Source organism: Prionailurus viverrinus, chromosome A3, assembly GCF_022837055.1.
Source record: "Prionailurus viverrinus isolate Anna chromosome A3, UM_Priviv_1.0, whole genome shotgun sequence".
In the NCBI taxonomy this organism is placed as follows: Eukaryota; Metazoa; Chordata; class Mammalia; order Carnivora; family Felidae; genus Prionailurus; species Prionailurus viverrinus.
The window spans coordinates 59,970,534-59,996,454 of NC_062563.1; positions in this window are offsets into that span (position 1 = coordinate 59,970,534).

A 25,921-nucleotide genomic window follows, 5' to 3' on the forward strand; every position below is an offset into this window, starting at 1 on the left:
TGCAGCCAAGATTGAGAATCACTATGTGTTTAGCCAGTGGGTCCCCAACTTTGCTGCACATTAAAATTACAATCCTGATGCCCAACCAAGCACCTGGATGTTGGCTTCTAATATCATCCTCCAATGAAAGGAACCATGATTTGTTGAAGAAATGATTGATCCTGGGGCTTAGGCAGGAAGGATTCAAGATAAGCCTGGAGCATCTTGTAGTACCAGAGAATAAGGAAGTGCTCACCACAATGATGGGGATATGTCAAAGGGACACAGGAACCAACTGAAAGAGCTCCCAGTAGCCAAAGCTGAATGATTTGAGCAATGAAATATTAGACCATAAGCAGTTTATAAAATAAATATCCACAAGTCTATACTGATATAAATTATTGAATAAATAAACAAATGGAGGAGTGTAGACAAATCTCTCATACAGAAGAATTCCAAATGATTTATGTAGATACTCCTCCTTCAAGGAGGTGGAACATAACTCCTACCCCTTAAGTGTGGGCTATGCATAATGACTTCCAAAGAGTATAAAGTGAAAACAGGAAAAGAGTAACTTTACCATGGAGAAACCTACCAAACCCAACCTCAGCCAGGTGATCAGGGTCAACATGAACAGTGATAAGTCACGTGCCCATGATTGGTGCCCATCTCTGGGGTTGTCCTCCCCAAAGCCCATTACCCTGTCTAACCATGAGAAAAACATCAAACAAATCTAGTTGAAGGACAGTCTACAAAACACCAGACCAGTACTCCTCAAAACTGTTAAGGTGATCAAAAACAAGGGAAGTCTGAGACTCTATCATAGTCTAAAGGAGCATAAGGAGACAAGATGACTAAATGTAATGTAGCAGGAGGTATCCTGGGACACCAAAAAGACATTAGGTAAAAACTAAGGGCTTCTGTATGATGAATGAACCTTTATAGTAATAATGTGTCAGTATTGGTTCATGAGTAGTGACAAAGGACCATAGTAATGTGTTTAATTTTTGTTTTAGAGAGTGAGTGCAGGCGGGGAGAGGGGCAGAGGGAGAGAGAGAAAAAGAGAGAGAGAATTGCAGGTAGGCTCCACACTCAGCACAGAACCTGACACAGGTCTCGATCCCGTGACCCCAGGGTCACCACCCAAGCTAAAACCAAGAGTCAGACATTCAACCAATTGAACCACCCAGGTGCCCCACATAAGATGTTAACAATAGGGGGATAGGGGAAACTCGGTGAGAAGCATATGGGAACTCCCTGGACTACTTTCTCAACTTTCCTGTAAATCTAAAAGTATTCTAAAACAAAAAGTTCAGTTTAAAAATATCCTGATTCCCAGAATACTCATACCAATGAAACCAGGGTTTCTGGTGTGGGAGTGGGCATCAGGACTTTGTAAAGCCCCTGGATGATTTTGATGTATAGCCAAAGTGAGAGCCTTCAAGGCCAGTTTGTGCTATAGCAACAAACAACTATAAAGTCTCAGATACTTAAAAACAACACAGATCTTTATGCCCCTCCAGCTACACAGATATTATGGGAGGCAAGGCCCTGCTGTTCATCATAAGTGACTCAGAGACTCAGCCTGGCTGGGCCAGCCATCTCCAGTGTTGCTGGGCATGGGGCCAGGGAAAAGGAGATCTCCCAGGGTCTTGCACCAGTAATTACAGGCTCTGGCAGAAGGGACACGTGCCCCTGGATCTCATAACTCATTAGCCAGACTAGTCACATGCCCCATCAGACCACAAGGGGGCCAGGAAATGCAGCCCTACCATGTCCTCAGAGGTGGAGAGCAAATATATTTGGCAAATGCTCCAATGGCTACCACAAATATGCAGCCAGAGCTTAGCAAGAGGGATTTAAACAGAAAAGTTGTTCCTCCTGACTTGTGGTATTGACCACTGAGGGCCTGGATCTGCCTCATGCCCAAGCACTACCTCATACCTTGATAGTAGAAAATGGCTGCCTGTCTTATATCCTGTGCGCCTGTCTCTATCTCAGTGCCCTGGCTAGAGTTCCAGTCTCTCTAAGAGTAGGGACTCCCAGAGACTGGAGTTCATGGAGCCACCCCCTGGCCCAGCAACTGGAGGATGAGGTCTCACCATCTGCTGACCTTAAGGCCCCTTGAGAGTTGATTTCTGGTAAGGGTCTGCTCTGAATTCCCTGTCTTTGGGCCTTTCCAGCTGTCAAGACACTTGTGACTGCACAGAGCCTCCTGACCTGACAGCTGGGCTGAATGACTGGCCACCTCTTGTCTGTGCCCACACATCAACTGCCACATTCAGCTTGTGAGACCAGATTCCTTCCAGCCGTAGACCCATCCCCACAATCTGCCTCATCTCAAAGTTCTGAGTTCCCCCGTATTCCAGGGGTCAGACTACATGACTGACAGGCTTCTGAAACATGAAGACCTTTCTTGCAGAGAGCTCAAAGAGGGTCATAATCAGATGGATGACAAGTAAGGCTACAGTGAGAGGGAGCTGCATGAGAACACACCCTAAATGAGTTTCAGCTTTCCTGCAAATCCTTATATATTCCTTCTGTTGATCAACTGAAAACCCAAAATCAATCTAATTCAATTCTGAAACTGAACATGGAGCCAGACGTTGTATAGGTGCCTGGGACCGGTAGTGAATAAAAGACATTGCCTATGTCCTTGAGAGATTTAGTCTTTGGGGAAGATAAATATTAAACAAATGTGAAAATACGAAAACCTCTTTGTGTGTGTGTGCACGCGCGCATGAGAGAGAGAGATGGCAAGAGCATGAGCACGAGAGCACTATAGGAGCATGTACAAAAAAATATGATTAACCTAGTCTAGGATGAGAAAAGACCTCCCTAAGAAAATGGCATTTAATATGAAACTGAAAGCATCCAATGGTGCTTGGCCAAACAGGTTGTATGGCTTAAAGATGGTTACAAATTCTTTGCTCCTCCTCCCACTGAAATATGGAGTCTAATTCTTCTTTCCTTGGGTCTGGGCTGGCCTTTACTTGACCTATAGAATGTGGCAGAAGTGATGTTCTGGATCTTCTGAGGCTAGGTCATAAGAAGCCTTCAGCTTCTGCCTAGACCTTTTAGAATACTTGTTCAGGGGAAAGCAGATGCCATGTAAGAGGCACACTTACTCTGAGACCACCATGCTGTTAGGAAGCCCAGCTAGCCTCATAGAAGGGCAACATGGTAGGGAGAGACACCCAATCAGCCCTGGCTTTTCCAGCCCTAGACATGTGAGTAAAGAAGCCTTTTGATAATTTCAGCCCCAGCCGTTATCTGACTGTAACAGAATGAGAAGTGCCCATGTGAACGCAGTCAGCCCACAGAATTGTGAAAAACAGTAACAAGCTATTGACTTAAACCACTGAGTTTTGGGGTAATTTGTTATGCAGCTATGGATAGCTGGATACTGGGAGTGGTATAGAGTTCCATGCAAAGGGAATAGCATATACAAATGCCAAGACTCTGCCCTTAGACTTTGTTTAGAGAATAAGGCATTAAAAAACATTTTAGAACCAGCTCTGTGGGACCAGTTGCAGTATGCAGTATGTCTTCAGGACTTCTGCAGAATGTTCTCAGATACGGAGGGATTTTTAACCCATCCATGGATTGACTGAGGAGAGGAATGATTCACAAACGCCTTGAGACCATGGCTAAATTAGTTTGGATATGGGTGCATTAAATCTCTCCAGGTCAAAGGGTCCGTGAGATTTAAAAGGAGTCTGGGAACTCTAAGAATCAGGGGCGGTGTTTTAGATTTTAAAAATAGGGCGCCTGGGTGGCTCAGTTGGTTAAGCATCCTACTTCAGCTCAGGTCATGATCTCATGGTCCCTGAGTCTGAGCCCCGTGTCAGGCTCCGTGCTAACAGCTAAGAGCCTGGAGCCTGCTTCAGATTCTGTGTCTCCCTCTCTCTCTCTGCCCCTCCCCTGCTCACATTCTGTCTCTCACTTTCTCTCAAAAATAAATAACCATTAAAAAAAATTAAAAATAGTGTTTTTTAAGCCAGCCATAATTACAGTGGGAACTAATAAGACACACTCTTAGCTGCGTACAAAGTAGATTCTTTTTGTTTTTAATTATTATTTATTTATTTATTTATTTATTTATTTAGAGAGTGCACGTGCAAGCAGGAGAAGGGCGGGGGGTGGGGGTGGGGGAAGAGAGAATCCCAAGCAGGCTCCGCACATGGTCAGCGCAGAGCCCGTTGCGGGGCTCAGTCCCACAAACTGTGAGCCACTCAGATGCCCCCAAAGTAGATTCTTTAAAGGAAGAATCAAGGGAAGCAACAGTGTTTGGGTCAGGAAGTATGGATTTTACACTTATTCTGTGTCGATTTAGTTTATAAAAATAAACATTCCTTCTCTGAGTTCTAAGAGTCTATAGGGGTAGAATACATTTGCTAAGAGTAAATGTGAAGAAAAGAACAAAAACCAAAAATCTGGAGGAAGCTGACAGAACTCTGGGGTCTGTCTGCTGACTTCTCTCCCTGTGTTCAGTGTGCACTCAGGCTGTGCCTGAGCCTGTTCAGGGCTGGGAGCTGGGGGCATGAGGCTGGGCTTCCTAGGCCTCCCTAAGGTAAACGAAGGTGGGAAAAGCAGACAGGATCTACTACCGTGCTTGTTATCTGCCTGAGTCCATCTGAATATTTAGCCACTTCTGCCTCTAGGTGGCACTCTGTAGCCACCATTCTGTTTCTACATTGGCAACAGCATGGTGACCCCCATCAGGCCTCAGACAGTCTCTCCCAGAGAACCTGGGGGTGCTGAGCCTGTCCTGTGGCAATTAGGAAACTCCATGCAGTGCTTTCCAGAAGTGACGGGGAGAGGAGGGTAGGAAAGCATCTTGCCTCCTCCAGACAAAGTTCGTGACTGAAGCTTTGCCTTGGGGTTTTCTCTTCCTGAAGTAAAGTAATTCACATCTTATACTCTTTCTAGCCATCAGCACTAGAACATTTATAAAAGGGCCAAGCCAGCGTTTGCTTTCCTTTGCCCACCTTGTCGCATTTTCTAACACCTGGGCAAAAGGCTGTCTCCAGAGCCAGGAGGGATTGCCAGCTTCCGTCTTTCCCCACCCCCCTTTCTATCAGCACCTCACGTCCTTTCCAACAGGTCGCACTGACCTGCTTCCAAGAGGTCTGAGCACCCAACTTCACACAGCCAGGATGTCTGTCTCCACCTGCTAGTAGCTCACGCTGCTTCAGACAGGAAGTAGTCAGTGAACCCACATCACTCCTGGAGGAAGGATGTTTTGAGTGCAGGATGGGAGAGGACTCTCTTTCTGCTCTGTGAACCCCTTTTCAGTGCAGACCCCAGTCAGAAAGTGACTCTTTTCTGCAGAGGAAAAGGATGGATCTCCCCTCTTGTCTCGGCAACAGGCCAGTGTGCAGAGCAGGGGCCAGAGATCATCAGACCCAGGCCAACGTCAGAGCTGTGCAGGCTGCAGTGAGTACTACCATGGGCACTCCAAATACAGGAAGGCACCCTCCAGAGCCTGCTGGAGGGAACCAGGCACAGTTCTGCCAATAAAACCTCTGGGGCTCAGCTTTGAACCTGATCCTAGGAATGACATCTTCGCACAAATTTTGTAGGACAAGTCAAATCCAAAGAAGAGAAAATGCAGGACTGGCCAATGAAAAAAAGCCAAGAAATCTGGACCAGCCCAGAGCAAATGCAGTATTTTCTCCACATGGGTTGAAAGAGGTTCTCATGTGTGAGGAATTGAAAATTTAAGTTAATTGTGTGATAAACTATCTTTTGTCTTCATTCTAGAGCAAGGAGCAGCTGTTCCTTTAGAGTCTTTATGGAACCCGTGTTCATTGAAGCTCTTCTGGGATTTGTCACAAATATATTTTTGGTTCGGGTGCCCAGAGTAGCAAAACGAGCCAAGAGCGATGCTTCCAGATTGTTGCTGTAAGAAGACCACATCCCTGTCTGGTTCTCCAGGTAATCCACGTGCACAGTAGGGAACATTTAGAAACAGCCTGTCCCTTCCTGCCTTTTCCAAAAGTACATCCTGAGACAAGGGTTAATTTGCAGGGATGTGGTCCCAGGGAGCAAGAGTGAAGGACAGGGGAGCAAACAGGGGGGAGATGTGTTATCGAACTGGGCACTACCAGGGGTCACCGCATGATTGCTCTTTGGTACTCTGAAGAATTTTCTGGAGCAAGACTCAGAACTGTCCACCTGAGCAATGAAGGAGGCGTCCTGACTCCACCTCCCATGCCTCACAGGTCAGAGGGCCCCTCACAGGGTATTAAGTCTCCGCACTTCTAGGTGATGACTGAGTGAAACAGTTCTCCCAGGTGACCCATATCTCAGCATCAGAGAGACGACCTGAAGCAGGTATGGCGAGGGAAGTAGCTGGTGGTTCACACCTGTGGGAAACTGGTTGCAACCTGCAGCGACCTGGGTTTCTGCAGCAGTGGCTACAAGAGGTGAAGCTGACAGGAGGTGAGGTGATGCACAAAAGGTGTCTCCCTCACAGGCATGGGCCTAAGCAGAGTGTAGGGTGACCGAACGGTTGATGTGCAGACCACACTTCTCCATGGAAAGCATTACAAATAAGTAATGGCTAGCTTGCTCTGTGGGCCGGCTCGCAAACAAACCGCAATCTGGATGGATTAATTGCATAGGGAAATACAACAGCATCAAGGCTTTCACTATGGAAGACAACAGAAAAACAAACATAGTGAGTAAAATAGTATTTTTAAAGTTCATCTTGAATGCTAGTGCTTGAGGAAAGCAGGTGTCCTTGGAGAAATGGAATGAGGTAGTTAGGGTCTCGAGATTGAAAGGCACTTCTGGATACTTTTCAGAGCTTTAGGAATAGCACTGGAGCATAATTGTATTTACCTCCATGGCAGATGCAGGCACGTCCCTTTCCTGGATGCACTTGGATTACCAACACCACTTTTATGTCATTCAGCCCTAATTTTGGTTAATATTTTGTTCCCAGATGGAAGGGAGAGAGGATTATAAAGTGGATAGAGATCTTCCAATGGAGAAACTCCAACAGGGTTGCAAGGGAATGAGGAGGAGGAGGTTAGAGAGAATATGGGTGGGCATATGAGAGGGAGAATGTCCATGGGGGAATTACTAGTTCTAGATAATTATTTACTGTGTACCAAACAACTCAAGGACCACAGCACGGGGGTGGGGGGGGGTGGCAAGGATGAGGGCTGGGGAGAGGCGTGTGGCATAGAAGCACCCTCCCTTCAGAAGTAAGCCGGGGAAGCAATGAGGAGCCAGCTGCAGTAACCTGTACTAGGAGGCGCTGTGGACCCAGGAAAGCTTGGCTGGTTCCTGCCAGATGGGGCTAGCAGGACTTGGGATGGGGGGCAGTGGCAAGTGCAGTAATTGCTCACATGAATGGGAACATGTTTCTTAGGGTGATGATGGAGGGCATGTGAATCTCAAAGGTTAATTTGCATTTTTAAAAATGTTATGCTGATATCTCACTGCAATGGAGGAAAAGCTTTGGGTGTTCCGTCGAGTCTAGATTCTCTCTCTGAAATGTTCTCACAGGTAAAGATTTATATAAAATGCCCAGAGGAGGCTGTAATAGATTTTGATGCATATTTAATATTTTCAAGCATACCACTTGATCTCACAAACAGATTGATGAAAATGCAGTCTTTATTGTACAATATTCATGTTTTATTAAATGTGATTACATAGCAAGTAAGGGAGAACTGCGGTAGCAGCCATGCTTCAGAGCTGGAGCCCTGGCTGTTTCCCAGAGGCCCAGATGGGACCTCCCTCTTTGGGTTTATAACCTTGGGGTCATCCTGCCTTGGGGAAGTCACTGTCTCTTCTAACTCTCTGCAGGAAAAGAACAGCACTTGCTCTTTTTGAACCAAGCAGAGTATTAATAACACATTCAGAGACAGAGGCCTCAATCTTATCTGAGGTAGAAAGGAGTCTGGCTCCTTATCCAGTCTGCCGCCCTTGGCTTCTCTAAGGAACCACATAGCCCGGAATTCATTGTTCAGTCCACACTCCCAGCTTCCCAGCAAACCTTCCCTCCTTGGAAACCTGAGAGGGTTCGCTTCAAACACGACTTTCTGGGCCTGGAATCAAATTGGCCTGGCTCCCCTCTGATCTCCCCAGTCTGTAAGCAGGGGTCCAGGCAGCTGTAGTAACTCTACCCTGCACAACCCAGCTTCTTTTCTTTTCTTGGACAAGATTTATATGGTGGGTGTAGTCTTACCGCAGACATTCCCAAGAGAGGCCCAGAACACCCGTGTCACCCCAGCCCCTCAACTCCCTGCAAGTTAACTTTAAGATGGGTTTTTAGATAAAGTTGGGTTGATACTTAAGGAAAATCAAATTTGTGTGTGATTGAGAAACCACTTTATACAACTTGATGGATTACCTGAAACCTTCCTATGAGAGAGGGGGTGGAGGAGAGCTGAAAGAGTCCAACCTGCAGTCTGCAGTTTAAGATGCTTTGTCCTCCCCGATGCTGGAGGAGTGACAGGCTTGGGCTTGGAGTCAGAAACAAACCAGACTTGAGTCCTGGTGACCCCACTTACTGGCTGTGTGACATGGAGTAGGTGAATTACCCTCCCTGTGCTCACGTTCCTTTCCTGGAAAATGAAGATACTAATGTCATGGGGTTGTTGTAAAATAATGAATATTAAGCACAGCCACTGGCACAGAGAAAGATGTCAATACATGTTAGCTATTATTATGAAGTCATTAATTCATTTAAGCCACAGAGACAATGGCTTTGCTATTGCTGTTTGATACATGTCCTTTTTGACAAGTGGATAGTGTCACATGCTGGGATATGAGTAGGGGAACCAAGAATGAAACCCCAGGCTGTTGCCAATCCCCACCTAATACTAGAGTCGAAATGGGCCACGTGTTTTACTACTATGTTGGTGGAGGAAGTGCTAAGTGGCACAGAATAGTAAATTACATTGTGCGCAAAGCATACCCCTGCATCTGGGGGCTGGAGACAGTTTTCACAAGATGGCCATGAATGCTGTGTGTACAGGCATACGCTTTCCCATGACGGGACATAAGAACATGCGCAGTCTCCAGTGAATGCCCTTTTATTTACCTGGCGATGTCAGTTCCAGACAGCCCGGGCCTCGCTGCTGATCTGAATAGTAATCAGATTCTCACATGTCTCCCTGTCTTTCCAAGAAGCCCAGACACTAATAGCATCCCCGGGGAGGGGCTGCCGTTTTCTGAGTGTCCGCCACAGATGTACAGCTTGCCTTGCTCTTCCTCATAGGCAGGAGCCAGGGATAGAAAGGATTTTTTCAACTTGGCTGGCAGTTTCATTTGGAAAAACAAAACAGTATAAGCACTTGTTTCTGTTGGACATAGTGCAGAGATGTTTGTATTTTTTTTTTTTAATTTTTTTTTTTTTAACGTTTATTTATTTTTGGGACAGAGAGAGACAGAGCACGAACGGGGGAGGGGCAGAGAGAGAGGGAGACACAGAATCGGAAACAGGCTCCAGGCTCTGAGCCATCAGCCCAGAGCCTGACGCGGGGCTCGAACTCCCAGACCGCGAGATCGTGACCTGGCTGAAGTCGGACGCTTAACCGACTGCGCCACCCAGGCGCCCCGAGATGTTTGTATTTTTAAGCAATTACTCAAAATTACTTTCTATGGAATTTCCATTTTATTTTGTTTATTTCTAAAGTCACCCCAGATAATGCCTACCCTCTACTGATCTGTAACTCGGTGCTCCAAGAAACTGTGACAACAACCCTGTACTCCACTCTAGGTCTTCTACACAAAGGGCGTTGCGTCGGAGGAAACTCCAGTGTGTGCAGACACCCAGAGAAGGGACCTGAGCTGTTTTAAGAATGGCTGTATTTTAATGTCCATGAAATTTGATGTAGCCATTCTTTCCTTCAGTATATATTTGCTGTGTGCACATGTGGATGGATTGAGGCCCTGCGTCAGGGCTTTCATTCAAGGCAAGAGTCTGGAAGCTTCAGCCTGAAGATCGTTTGGGCCCTTCTTGCTGCCCAGGTCCTGGCATTCAGTAACCCCTATTAAGCTCCACCCCCAGCAGGTTGTGCTGGGGGTGCAGTGCAGGAAAGGAGGTGAAATGCCCAGTGAGGAGTTTGGTGGACAAGGAGGCCCTCTACTTAGCGAAGCTTGGGCCTCCCTGTGGACTTCAGGCCCACACCATGCCTGTCTCCCAGCCCCTGGGAGAATACAGATAATTACTGCAGGGACTTCTGGAGAGGCTTCCATTCCCATAACTAAATTTATTCCATCAGAGTTTTTTCTTTGCCTAAGTCTAATTGGTACAGTCATTATGTCAGAGTGAATGTTGTTATTTTAGTCAAAAGCAGTAAACTAGGAAAGACATTCTATATTACAGTTCGCCTCTCTGTCCTGGGGTTAGGAGCCTTACGAAAGAATCAACAAGACCTGATTGTGTACCATGGCCAGCATACCAGACCTTCCAGGGACCTCAAAGAACAAAGAGAAAACTGGTCTGTGGGGTTTGCCCCAAATCATCATAAATGAGGTTGTGAATCTACACATAGGTGGACTACTTCTGCATAGATAGAAAAATATCTCTGCACCACTTTCCTTCTTTGATTTGTTTATTCTGTTCTGCAGAATTCCTCATTGTACAGACTGCTGAGCACAGTAACAGAGAGCAGTGTGTGTTTGTTGAATGAATGAATAAATGAATGAATGAATGAATGAATGAATGAAATATGCATGTGGCTCTGTGCCATGGTCATGCTTCATGAAGCAAATTAAACCCTAGCCTCAGCTCTTAGTGAGCTTGTGTCCTGACAGCCTGTCAGGTGTTGGATAACATGTACCAATGATGGAAAAAATACAAAAAGGAATTCATGTTTATCCTTTCAACCAGCAACATGCATATCAGATTACAGAAGAATTAAAATGTCTGTGGGTAAAATTACAGTGCAAAGTTTTATGAAGTCATCAAGGTAAATCCTATTTTGCAAAATTGCCACAAGATTGTGAATGTTCTCATGGCCTTAATTCAGGATACATTCCTTAGACAAAGAACATCTTGGTTTGATTCCATTTATTTTGAAGCCCATATTCTACAGAATTATTTTTTCAGTGTAGTATAAAAATGTAAGAATGGTAACTGGAAAAATTAGATCATTTTTCCAGATGTATAGATTTTCAATTGGCAGTTGTATGGAGGACTGAAACATGGTTAAATGTAACCAATATTCATTTAATGTAATTTTCATCTAATGTTTGGGCCTTTATGCTTCAGGTATCATATTTTCTTGTTTTTATTTAAAATCTGTCACTTAAGACTCAAATCTCTTGTTTAAGCATCTGATTCTTGATTTTGGCTCAGGTTGTGGTCTCATGGTTTATGAGTTTCAGCCCCACATTGGGTTCTGTCAGTGCAGAGCCTGCTTGGGATTCTATCTCCCTCTCTCTCCACCCCCTCCCCTACTTGCTCTCTGTCTCTCAAAAATAAAAAACAAACTAAAAAAAAAGAGACTCAAATTTCTCTTACAATGCTGCCCTCAATGTATAGTTGTTCAAAGCCTTCCTAAGAAGTGAGGGAAATGTCATGGAAAGTCCATGGTCCTGTTTTGGGTTGAAAGCACATAACTCTGCCTCTGCTGTATTTTAAGGTGTAGCTTTACACCTGAGAACTGTTGTTTACCATCTAGGTTTCTCTTAGCAGAACTTTGAGACTGAGCTGTTGTGTCTGGTTTGCTAGGGCTGCCGTAACAAAGTACCACAAACTGGGCTGCTCAAACAAGAGAAATGTATTGTTTCACAGTTCTGGAAGCTGGAAGTCTGAAATCTAGGTGTTTGTAGGGTTGATTCTTTCTGAGGCTATGAGGGAAGGATCTGCTCCAGGCTTCTCCTTGGCTTATAGATGACTGTCTTCTTGTTCACATGATATTCTCCTTGAATCTTCTGTGTCCAAACTGCCTTTTTTTAAAAATAAGGACATCAGTCATATTGGATTAAGGCCAACTGTACTGCAGTATGACCTCATCTTAAGTAATTATGTCATCAAGGACTCTATTTCCAAATAGAGTCCATATTCTTAGGTACTGGGGGCTTTAACATGAATGGGGAAGGCACACTCAACCTGTAATAGTTATGAAGAGCTCTGCCTGTGCTACAGGATTTAAATGACTGAGAAGGCCCTATCCACCAACCCGCCCTTCTTCTCCATGTCCCTGCCCTGCTTGTTTCCAGGCCTTTTCCCATAGGTAGCTGAGACTCCCTTAGAGACTTGCCCCTTTGCTTCCAGAAGATGACTTCATCTTCGAGGATCTCACCCAGATTGCAGTCATGCCCAGGAGAGGTAGCAAGAAGACATTTTCAGTTAATTCTTTAGCATATCGGCTCTCAAACTGTGTGCCTCAAACCTGTACTGCCAAATGCTGATTAGTGTGTGGATCATTCTGTCACCCTACCATCTCTCAAAAGGGACATTGGGCTGCTGGGACCATGAGCAGTAGTGAGAGCCAGCATAATCTGCAGTGAGTAAGAGCTGAGAGGTGGGATGTAGAGTTAGTCACACTCCACTTTCTCAGTGTAGACAGCGGGAGCTTGGAGTGTGGATGGTCCCACTGACACAGGGGTGTAGGGCTGAGACTGAAATGACCAGAGATGCTCTTTAGGCTCTAGAAAACAGCGTGACATTGTAGGAGTGATTGCTTTGTAATTACTGCTGAGGTTTCGAATTGCTTTTTGAATATCAATTAAGATTAGTCTTCTAATGTGTGCAAAAGGATATCATAAACAGATAGATGGAGAAAGTCTGCTTTGGGCAGGCTCAGCTTTCCCAGTGGTTGGCTCCCAAATGTGAGAAAAAGTTGTGAGGCACAGGAAGGGATGGGAGATATGCCTGGAAAAAAACAAAAAACAAAGGCAGCATTATCAGAGCAAGAGGAGCCAGGCAGACCTGGGTTTGAACGCCGACCCACTTTCTTTCTGGCTGGATGACTTTGGACATCTGACCTCTCTAACCAGCTGTGACCTCCTCATCCATTCAGTGCACATAGTAATGCCTGCCTCGTGGAGTTGTGATGAGAATCAGGCTGGCAGAGAATGCGTACAACATCCATTAAAATGGCTCCAATGTCATTGACTACATCATTCTTTCTGGGCCCAGCCCTGGCTGGCAATGAAAGTGTAAGCTCTGCAAGACTGTCACAGGTTCACTCAATGGCTGTGAACTTGTCTTTTCTACAAAAGCTGCTCTTATAGTGAGAATGGGCCTGGAGCCCCCTACTTCCAGGCTCCTGACCTGCTGTGGAGTTCTGCATGCACAACCAGGACCGCACAGCTTCCTGAGCAGCAGGGGGGCCTTGGGCAGGGAGGGGAAATGAGAGTGGCCAAGGCTGTGCACACCTGGGCTGCATCAATGGCCACGTTGTGGAGCAGACCCTCTGGGGTGGCCTGGAACGTGGGGCTCTGGAGCTGTGTGTCAGTCATCACCTCGTTGGGCCTTGGTTTGTTTTGCAAACTTTTGTTTGTGTAATTTATGTTTCTAGTAACTCATCTTTAACTTCCCTCCCTCCTGATGACTCTATTCCCTTCTCCATTTATATTTTCTTTTTCCTAACACACTCTTCTCTTTCCCACCCCCACCCCGTCTTTAATTTTCTTTAGTCAAAATAGATAGGGAAGCAGAAGGCCTGGGATGAATGTGGGAAAGGCCACTTAGGTTATTCTAGAAAACTCTATGTTTTGCTAATTCAGAGGAGGTCTGTCAGCTCTTGTGGCACTGGTCCTAGCTGATGTGAGTGGCACACAGCTGCCATTGCTAGGAGAAATCATTTGCCCACCCCCCCACTTACCTGTCTGCTGAGCCCCTCTCAACTAGACCTTAAAAGGACACCTTGCCCATCTGCAAGTTACAGAGAAAGAAACTAAGACTTCAAAAGACTGAAGGAATAATTTTTAAGACCAGCAACAGGTTGTAATTCTTGATGTGGGGAGCTAAATAAACCTTGCCATATAGACCTGCCCCTATCTTTCCTTGTTTATTCACACTGGAAATTAATGTCCTTTTTTAAAAAGTTTTTTTAACGTTTGTTTATTTTTGAGAAACAGAAATAGGGTGCAAGTTGGAGAGGGGCAGAGAGAGAGGGAGACACAGAAAGTGAAGTAGGCTCCAGGCTCCAATGCCGGGCTCAAACTCACGACCAGTGAAATCATGACCTGAACCAAAGTCAGACACTTAACCGACTGAGCCACTCAGGCACCCCTGGAAATTAATGTCCTAAAGCCTCTATGAAGTATCACTTCATATTCCCACATGTTTACAAATGTCATGAATAATTCCTGCAAATATTCATTGAATGGAAATATGTTTGAGAACTACACTAAGATGGACTTTACCTCTTTTTTCTGATTAAATGGTGCAAATTTATGTAAAATTCCAAACTGTACAGGAACCTACATAATCTCACTTCTAGAGACACACTGCCAAAAATTGCTGCAAAATTCTCCATATTCTTTTTTACACTGATATTAACTCTTGCTTTTGATTGTTTTGGTTATGAACTCATGCCATGAATGCTACCCTGAGCTTGCATGTTTTACTCCACAGTAGTGCAAAGAAGTCTACCTCATTCTTAAGTCACGTACAGTATTCCATTGTGTGGATGTCTCAACATTTATTTAATCTTCTTCAGAGTTCATTTGGGTTAATTATATGTTTGTAATACTTTTAAGTTTTTAAACAAAGCCACAAGGAACATATTTGAGTCTTTGAGCACTTATAGAAGGGTTTTGGAGGCATAAATCTTAAAGTTAGAAATACTGGTTCAAAGGGTATCAACTTTAAACTTAGTAGATACTGCTAAGTTACAAGCCAAAAAGATAATATGGGTTTACCCTTCTACCACCAAAGTAGTCAAGCACCCATTTATTTCCTTATACCCTCACCAATGCTGAAATTCACTAGCCCATATTTAGCTGTGCCAATCTAATAAATGAAACAATACATCACTGTAGTTTAATTTGCATATCTTGATTATCTCCTCAGAAAATCTGTGGCAGGGGCTTCCCAGCCATGGGCTGGTTTCTTCTTCCTGGCCTGTACCTATTTCTTGACTCTTTTCTCATCCTTTAACATATATGTGAATGGGAAGTGCCTGTGAATTTTTAATAGAAGCCTAGCAAAACCAGAAAGGCAAATCTGATTCAAATTGACACTCTACAGTCCAGAGCAGAGGTTAAGTGACTTACAGAATAGAGGTACCACCTCCTGCTTCTGTTAGCCCAGCTAAGAGACAGTAAACCATCTTTAAAATTCATCCCTGAGACACTTTCTGGTGCCTTGCCACAATGGAAATGACAGTACAGGAGATGGGAGCACCAATGGTGGTTCTATTTCATATGAAGGGGTCTTTTCTCCAGCCAGTCAAGCACCATTCCAGCAAGTATTCAGAGCATAATGTCCCCTATCAGGTCAAACTGGTGGGGACAGATGTACCATGGAAACTCAGCCCTGCTAGACTGCTGCCACCCCAGTCCTTTCCAGTCTGTTTCCACCTCTAACCTGTTGAATGACTTCTCATCTCAGCACAGGGCATATGCTGCCTGATTGTTTCCTTTGTCAGCTGTAGGTCTTACTTCCCCAAGAAATTCTTGAGGGCAGAGACCAGATCTTATCCTCATTCAGCACCTAACTGACCTCAGCAAACCTCACCTATGGCAAGTGCCAGTGGTGATGGGGAGGAAGTTGAGGAATGGATGAGTTCTGACTCCACCTTGCATCTGAAGCCTCTGATGTGTATGGGGGCACACTCTGTCCAGATTCCCTAGACAGTTTGACCTGCCCTCCCTCTCACTGGCTCTAATTTAATCTCATCTAATGAGGCCTGGAAATGAGCCAGTTCCAGAACTGGCAAGAAATCTGACATATCCAGGTGGCCAGAAGACCACCCCCAAAACCAGCTTGCCCCCAACAGGAGCATGTCCTGTGTTTCTCTTCTCAGACACATATTCCTGAAATTAGCATGTCACCACCTTGTTGGGGTCACTGCCTGATGGAAGACTAAACTATATATATTCATGTACCTGCAACTATATCTGATTTTTTTTAAAGAAAAATGTTCACATTTGTAGCACTCCATATATTTAATTTCTGAAGATCAGTTTTTAAGTTCCATATTGCTTTCATAGTACTTGGCCTAAGCATAATTAAACCTACTTTAGCTAAGATTCACACTTGAAAAGTGTGAATAACATAACTCATTCAATCCCACTTATAAAAAGAGGAAACATATGCAAAGCTCATTAGAGTTTCTCAGGCATTCTTTCAGGAATTAATTGCCAGATTTTATAACCCATTAGAACCATTCCAGCTCTCTTTAGAAGCCATTGCTAAAATCAGGACTTTATTAACATTTTTGGGCACACTTGCTCTATGACACCTCCTAGGAAAGGAAAAATTCCTTTCCTTAAAATTTCATACCTACAGAAAAAGATTGTGGATTATAATATAAATGAAAACTTGTCAAGGGGTGTGATTGGTGAGGAGAGATTGTATTGCAAAGGGCCCAAAAGATGATTGAGGGGTAAGAGGATAAAATGGTGATACACTGAATAATTCAGCCTGAAGAAGAAAGACTCCAATGAGTGACTAGAAGAAATAAAGTTCATTTAAGTTCTCTCCATTATAAAATTATTCATGCTAATTTTAGAGAAGAAAATTTAGAAGGAAGGAAGAAGGAAAGCATCCATAAACCCACCACTTAAAGATGACATTTTAACATTTTCTTTATTTTCATCCACTCCTCTGTACACACATGCTTTTTACATTGTCGTGATCAGATAATATGTATGTATAATAGTCACATTAATGTACTCTGATCTAGATTCCAAAGACAATTTGTTTTATGATCATGGTTGCTGTTACCCTCCTCACACTGTGTTCATTTACTTGTTTATTATTCAACAGATATTTATGGAGTCCCTTGGTAAGAACCAGGTCTTGAGAATACTAGAGTGCACCAGACAGAAAGATGTTTGTCTCTCAGAAAATACATATTCTACTTGGACATGACACAATAGACAAACAAACAAATGTTGAGTGTGATAGGAAGTCACTAGAAATTTGTGAGCAGGGAGTAGCATAATCTGATTTATATTTTTAAAAATGGTTTTCTTCCATGTGGAAAATGCATCATAGGGAGAGAAGACTCGAAGCAAGGAGAGCAGGCAGGAAGTTGTTGCAGTCATCTAGATGAGCAAGATGGTGGCAGAAATAGGGAAGAAAGGAATGTTTAGGCAGTTGGGTCTGTGGAGCTTGCTGATGTGTGTCATGGATGTGTTACAGGTGTGAGTGAAAAAGAGGAACCAAGACTGCAAGGTGCCAATCCAGGTGGACATGGCAGGTTTGCAGTTTGCTGCATGAGTCAGGAGTCCAGAGCCAGAGTTGCCTAATCGAGAATTATTGACATAGGGACAATATTTATAGCTGTGGAAGTGAATGAGGTCATGTGGGGAGAGAGTATGAATGGAGAAGAGAAAGGCCCTGCACGAAGACACCTTAACTTCTAAAAACTGAGCAGAAGAGGAGGAGCATGCTTCTTTATCCAACCACATGCTCCCTGGCCCCCATTGACAGTCTAGGGGATATGTGAAGTGGGAGACAGCCTCCTTTATCAAACTGTTATCCTATTTTTTATGAAGAAATATATTGCAAAGCCATTCTAGAACCTCTTAAAATTGTGGGAGTCAAAGCAGCATTCTACAATTTTGATTTACGAAGATCATGGGGTATGTATTGACAATCCAGTATTTAAATCACATAATAAAATATATTGAAATTATTTTATAATTATATATAATGAAAAAATTTTATTTTCAAGAGATACTTTTAAAGTTGGTGAGCAGGGCACCAGGGTGGCTTAGTTGATTAAGCATTTTACCCTTGATTTTGGCTCGGGTAATGATCTCGTGGTTCATGTGTTTGAGCCCCATGTTGGGCTCTGCACTGACAGCATGAAGCCTGCTTGGGATTCTCTCTCTCTCTCCCTCTCTCTGCCCCTCTCCGGATCATGCTCTCTCTCTTTCAAAATAAATAGATAAATTTGAAAACAAGTTGGTGAGCATTTTCATGCGGTTCTATGTATATTTTAAATTTTCCTTTGAGGTTTTCTTTATGATCAATAGATTGTTAAAAAAAATATGTTGTTTAATTTTCAACTCTTTAGGTATTTTTCCTGTTGTCTTTATCTTATTGAGTTCTAATTTGATTCTGTTATGGTCAGAGAACATAACTTGTATGGTTTTAATGCCTTTACATTTTTTGAGATTTGTTTAATGGCCCAGAATATGGTAGGTCTTGGTGAATGTTCCATGAGCACTTGAGGGAAAAAAAAAAGGATATTATGCTGTCGTGGAATGGAGTATTCTGTATGTGTCAATTAGATCCCATTGGTTGACTACATTGTTTAGATCTTCTCTATTCTCACTGATTTGCATTCTAGAAATTCTATCAGTTGCTGAGAGGGAAGTGTTAAAACACCTAACTATAGATGTGGATTTGTCTGTTTTTCCTTTCAGCTGTATTAATTGTGCTTCATGGATTTTTAGGCGCTGTCATTGGTGTCATTTGATCTTTAGGATCATTATTTTTTTTCCCAGTAGGTTGATCTTTTTGTTGTAATGCAATCTCCTTCTTAGCTTGTAGTGGTTTTCTTTGCTCTGAAATATTTTTTATCAGATAGCAATATAGCTATCCCTATTTCCATAATACCATTTGTATGTTATATATATTTCCAAGGCTTGCTTTCAACCTACTTATGTCATTGAATTTGAAGTGAGTTTTTTTGTAAGCAGCATATAGTAAGAGATTTTCTATCCACTAACACAAGCTCTTTCTTTTAATTACTGTATTTAAACTATGTACATTTAAAGTTACTGGTATATTAGAGCTAAGTCTGACATTTTATTATTTGTTTATTTCTTCTGTCTCTCATCTCTTTTCTTGCCTTCTTGAAGATGGTTTGCATAAATTTTAGAATTTCATCTTTATTTGCTTATAATGTTTTTGAGTCCATATCTTTTAATAACCTTTTTAGTACTCTTGTTAATTATAATATATATAATACTGTGTGTGTGTGTGTGTGTGTGTGTGTGTGTGTGTGTGTGTGTATAAAACAAAATGTAGGGGTGCCTTTGGGGGCAGAGAGCACTGTATATGCATATGTGACTTGGCGACTTGGCACAGTGTACTATTATCAGCATTTACCACTTAAAGTACAGTGTGGAAACCTTACTTCCATTGAGGTCTCTTTATCCCCCCCACATTGACTTAAGTATCAGATGGTGTTATTTTTATTTCCATATTCAAATATGATTTATGAAGCTTATAAGGAGGATAGTCTGTTTTATGTGCCCATATAAGTTCTCTTTCCATTGCTTTTTCTTCCTCCTGATATTCCAAGATTCTTTTATTATTACTTTTCTGTTTAAAGAAATTGCTTTAGTCATTCTTTAAGGGTAGGTATGCTAACTGCAAATTCTTTTTGTGTCCTAGTGTCTGACATCATGTTTATTTCCTCTTTATTCCTGAAGGATAGTTTTTCCAGATATAGAATTTGTGGTTGGAAATTCTTTTTTTCAGCACTTGAAAAATATGCCACTTCCTTCTGGCATCTGTGGTTTCAGATGATGACCAATCCACAATTTGTGTACAAATTGGTTCCCCTGCAGGTAACATGTCATTTCTCTGTGGCTGCTTTCAAGTTTTTTTTATGTTGTCTTTATTTTTCAGAAGCTTAATTATAATATGTCTTAGCATGGATTTATTTGGATTTTTCCTATTCAGAAGTTCACTCAGCTTTTTGAACTTGTAGGTTGATGTCCTTTGCCAAATTTGGGGAGTTTTCATCCATTATTTCTTTGAATTATCTCTCAGTCACAGTCTTTCTCCTTGTCTCTAGGACTCTGATGTTAAAAATTTTGGATCTTTTGTTAATGTTATACAGGTTTTGAAGCTTTGTTCTTTCTCTTCTCTTTCTTTCTTTCTCAGATTATTTTCTCTCTGTTGTTCAGATTGGGTAAAATCTATTAATATTTCTTCAAGTTTACTGATTATATCTCTTGCATCTCTGCTCTACTATTAAGCCCATCCAGTACTTTAAAATTTTTGGTTATTGGATTTTTCAGTTCTGTAATTTCCCATTGGTTCTCTTTTAGAACTTCTATTTCTTTGTTGAGATATTTTTATTTTTTAATTTGTGTCAATAGAATTTGTAATTGATTGCTGAAGTTCTGTAATTTCCCATTGGTTCTCTTTTAGAACTTCTATTTCTTTGTTGAGATATTTTTATTTTTTAATTTGTGTCAATAGAATTTGTAATTGATTATTGAATCATTTTTATAATGATTGCTTTAAAATCCTTGTTAAATAGGAGTGCCTGGGTGGCTCAGTCAGTTAAGCGTCTGACTTCGGCTCAGATCATGATCACACAGTTCTTGGGTTTGAGCCCCGTGTTGGGCTCAGTGCTGACAGCTCAGAGCCTGGAGCGTCCTTCAGATTCTGCGTCTCCCTCTTTCTCTGTCCCTCCCCCACTTGTGCTCTCTCTCTGTCTCTGTCTCTCTCTCTCTCAAAAATAAATAAATAAATAAATACATACATACATACATACATACATACATACATACACATTTAAAAAAAAAATCCTTGTTAAATAATTCCAGCATCTGATTCATCTTAGTATTGGCATTAGTTGATCTTCTCTTTTCATTCAGGCTGTGAGGTTTGCAGCATGCCTGGTAATTTTCTATTATATCTTGGACTTTTTAGGTGTTATGTTAGCAAACTATCATTTTAGGTTTAACACCCAGGCTACTTTTTGTGCTTTATGGTTACAAAGACAGTTTAATTTTTGCAGGCTTCATGGTGCTGGTTTGATCTGCTTGGTTCTCTGGAGCTGCTAAGGCTCCCAGTGGTCCCTTTTGGTGCTGCCACAGGGAAATTTTTGCTAGGCTGGTGTCTCTAGATACGGGGAGGAACCCTCCAAACTCTGGAAATAAAGAGTGCTTCCTGGGCAGGATCCTGCTTGCTAATGCCACCCTACCACCTGGTGTTTCTGGGTAGGAGAAAAGAGTCTCAAGCCTTGGAGACAAAGAAACTTCTTGGACTCAGGCCTTCCTATAACCAAGATCTCCCTTGCCAGTACTGTTAAGCTTCCTGGTGTCTTTCAATAAGGAGGAGATTCTCAAGCCACTAGGGAAAAACAGCCCTTCTTCTGGTCACTTTTTGTCACCAGGTCTCCTGATCCATCTCTCTTGGCACAGTTGGGTGGATTTTTTCTTCATTCAGGGAAAGAGTGGACTATGTGGGCCATTTTCTATTATAGAGTTGGGACCAGAAACATGGGGCCTGAGTCACTTTCTCCTAGTTGGGTAGAGGGTTGTGGAGAAAAACACAACACACAGCCTATTGTTCTTCCAGTTCTTAGTCTCTAATCAGTTCATCTTTCTCTTTCCACGTTTCAGTTCACTTTTCCCCTTTCCATACTCTTCTTTGGTTGCCTCTGACATTAAAGATAAAATATTTGGAACCTAGGCCAGGCAGAGTTCTTGGACTTAACACCAAAAGTACAGTCCAATTGATAAGTTGGACTTCATAAAAATTAAACAATTTTGCTCTATGAAAGACCTTGTGAAGAGGATGAAAAGACAAGCTATAGACAGTGAGAAAGTATTTGCAAAAGTACCATCTGATAAAAGACCATTATCCAAAATATACAAAGACCTCTTAAAGCCTAACAATAAGAAAACAAGCAACCTGAATAGAAAATGGGCAAAGACCTGAACAGACACCTCACCAAAGAGAATGTACACATGGCAAGTAAGCATATGAAAAGATGCTCTATATCATATGTTATCAGGGAATTACAAATTAAAACAACCATGAGATATTATCACACACCTATAGAATGGCCAAAATCAAAATCATTGACAACATCAAATGCTGGTGAGGAGGTAGAATGACAGAACGATTATTTATTGTTGGTGGGAATGCAAAATGGTACAGCCACCTTGGAAGACAGTTTGGTAACTTCTTAGAAAACTAAACATACTCTTACCATATGTTCCAGCAATCCTACTCCTTGGTATTTACCCAAGTGAATTGGAAACTTATGTCCACACAAAAACTTGCACACGAATGTTTACAGCAGCTTTATTCATAATTGCCAAAACTTGGAAGCAACCAAACTGTTCCTAAGTAGGTGAATAGATAAATAAACTGTGGCACATTCAGACAATGGAATATTATTCAGCATTAAAAAGAAATGAGCTATCAAATCATGAAAAACATACAGGAACCTCTAGAAAGTCAACCGTTCACTTAGTAAAAGGAGCCAATTTGGAAAGGCTACATACTGTATGATTTCAACTATGTGATGTTCTGGAAAAGTTACAAATATGGAGACAGTAAAAAGATCAGTAGTTGGCAGAAGTTTAGGGGGATGAGGGTTGGAGAGGCAGAGCTCAGAAGAGTTTAGGGCAGTGAAATTTTTCTGTATGATACTACAGTGGTAGACATATATCAGTATACATTTATCCAAATGCATAGAAAGTACAACACCAAGAGTGAACCCTGATGTAAACCATGGACTTTGGATGATGATGTGTTGGTATAGGTTCATGGATTGTAACAAATGTGCCAATCCAGTGGAGGGTGCTGATAGAGGGGGAGACTGTGAGTATGTGGGGACAGAGGCATATAGGAGCTTTGTACTTTCTGCTCAAATTTTCTATGAACCTAAAACTGCTCTGACAAAAATAAAGTCTACCAAAAACCCCAAAATAGTAATAAATAAATAAATTCAATCAGAAAATGAGCAAAATACATGAATAGACATTTCACTAAAAGGTATATAGATGGCAAATAAACACATGAAAAGATGTTCAACATCATTGACCTCTAGGAAGATTCAAACTAAAACCTCTACAAACCTATCAAAATGGCTAAAATAAAAAATAGTGACACCACCAAATGCTTGTGAGGATGTGAAGAAACTGGGTCACTCATATGTTGCTGGTGGGAATAGAAAATGGTCCAGCCATTCTGAAAAATAATTTTGCAGTTTCTTATAAAACTAAACATACAGTTATCATATGACCCAGAAGTTGCACTCAGGCATTTATCCCACTGAAATGAAAATTTATGTTCATAGAGGAACCTTCTCATGGATGTTTGTAGCAACTTTCTTTGCAATAGCCAAGAACTGGAAATAACTCAGTGTCCTTAGTGGGTGAGTGGTTAAACAAACTGTGGTGCATCCATGCCAGGAAATACTACTCAGCAATAAACAGGAACCAAATATTGATATATGCAACTACTCAGATGAATCCCTTGCATGGATTTAGAAGGAATTATGTTGAGTGAAAAAAACAAATCCCAAAAGGTTACACATTATATAATTCCATTTATATAATTTTGTTGAAATGAAAAAAAAATTAGAAATGGAAAACAGTGACTAGAGGTTAGGGACAGTTCGGGCAGGAGAAGGACATGAGTGTGTCTACAAAAGGTCAATAATGGTATCCTTGTGGTGAGGGATCCTTGACTGTGGTGGTGGAAACATGAACCTACAGTGTGATAAAACTGTATAGGATTCAACACACACACACACACACACACACACACACACACAAGTCCAAGTAAAACTGGGCAATCTGAATAAGGTAAGCATGTATAAACCTCAATATCCTGATCGTGGCATTGTACTATAGTATTGCGGAATGTAACCAGTGGAGGAAACTCCATGAAGGCATCTCTCTGTGTTATTCTGAATGTGAATCTACAACTATGTTAAAATTTGTAAATTGTTCTCAAAAAAGTCAGTGAGCCATTCACTTTTTTGGGTGAACTGAAATTGGGCTCTGTATGCAGGCCACACATGCGCGACAGAGAACAAAGCTTCATGTTTAGTATTTATGATTTGGGTTTTCCTTGTGGCTACCTGGCAACTCTGCTGTCCCTTCACTTCCTTCTAGATTCCAAGTGGTAGGAAACAAGAACACATGATGAAACATGTCTTTGTCACTTCTCTTCCAAATACCACAGATTCCAGCAATGTATGCACACAGCAATCAGTTATCAATCTTAAAAAGAGAGAACTTGTTCTAGGTGAGGCTTTTCCTGTAGGTCATACTTTTCTGTTGTTTGTCTTAATGAGAAAAATGAATGCATTAATGGTAGAAAAAAATCAAAGTTTATATACTTTATATTTATATATAGATGTAAAATATTACTACTTACTAAAATTATAGTAATTATTTACAGTTTAAAAATTAAACATAAAACCTCTGACATGATAAATAATTGTATGTAGTACTAATGGAAGAGGAGAGCAGCAGGGAAATGCATAGTGGAATCTGTATCTTTTATTTGTAACTGAAAAGAGCTCAGCCAAAACATTATATGAATATAGACTTAGTTAAGCTTTTGGAAACACAGATACAAAACATCAAGTCAATAATTTTGAGCAAAAGTCAAAATTTTCCAGGTTCCTATAGGAACTCTGTGGATGCTTTTGTTCCTTATGTAGATAACCTGGTATTTTCTCTAGGGCTGATGTTTTAAAATTTAGTAACATATTATAAACATTTCTCCAAGTCAACAAAATCCTTAATAAACATAATTTTAGCAACTTTATAATGTTCAATAGAGTACATACATCATTTTCTTAACTCTGAGACCTGCAGATTATCTGATACATATATATCTGATTATTTGACATTATCTGATATATATTATCTGATAAATACATATATTTCTATAGTATTTATTATGTTCTTATGTAATATTCCCAGCAGAATTACCAGATGAAAAAGAATAAACATCTTGATGTAATATTATGCATTTTTGTACAAGTTTTTTTCCAAAGGTGTTCTTTAAATTTATATTCCCTAGAAGAGAGTTCACCACTGGAAAGCCTTTCCAGGATCTGGTGGTGTTGGTTTAAAGAGAAACATGTGTTAATTTAGTAACAGGAAAAATGGTATCCCGTAGTTCTTTTAAATTGCTTTTCCTTGCTTGCTAGGTGGGTAATACTTTTCCCCTGTGTGTCTGTTAACAATTTGGAGTCTTTCTGAAAATTGTTCATGTCCCTTGAGTAATACCTATGAGTGATTTCATCAATTTTATTGACTATGTAAAATTCCATTGAGAAGTGAAGCTTTAATTTACTTAATCATTTTTCTGCTGTTAGACAAAAGTTGTTTATGAATTCTATTATAAATTATTTTATTCATACAGAAGATGTTAAAGGGTGGCTTTTATGTGTTAGTCACTGTTTCTATAGCAGTGTACCAGTCAGACAAAGGGATTGCTTTCAAGGAGCTTACATTCCCCTGCAGGTAGGTAAGAGAGACTCTAAACAAATAAGCATATGATATGTCAGCAGGACCGAAGTGCTGTGAAGAAAAGTAAACAGGGTAAGTAGAATAGAGGGGAGTTAGGTGGGTGGTATCTATGCTGTTTTACAGAATATTCAAAGGTCTGACTAATGAGACAGGAAGAAGTAGGGGAGCAGCCTGGTAGATGTCTGGCAGAAAGTATTCCAGGCAGAGAGTATAGCAAATGCAAAGGTCTTGAGGCACAGGTATTAGAAAAAGGTCAAGGAGGCCAGCATGGCTGGTGTGCAGCATGTTAGGAGAAGATGAGGGGACATGAAGTCTTAAAGGGTCCCAGCAACTAGATTTTACTGGAAATGAGATGGAAAGGCATTGTAGGACTTGGGGCATAGAAGTGGAATGATATGGATGATATGACTTATATATATTTTAAAGACCCACTCTGGCTACTGAGTAGATAATAGATTATAGACAGGCAAAGAGGAAGCAGGGAGAGATGTCAGGCCATTGCAATATTCCTGGTAAGGTTATGGTTTAGGTGGTGAAAAAAAAATGGTTGGATTTTAGACAGTTTAAAACATTGGCTGATGGTTGATTATGG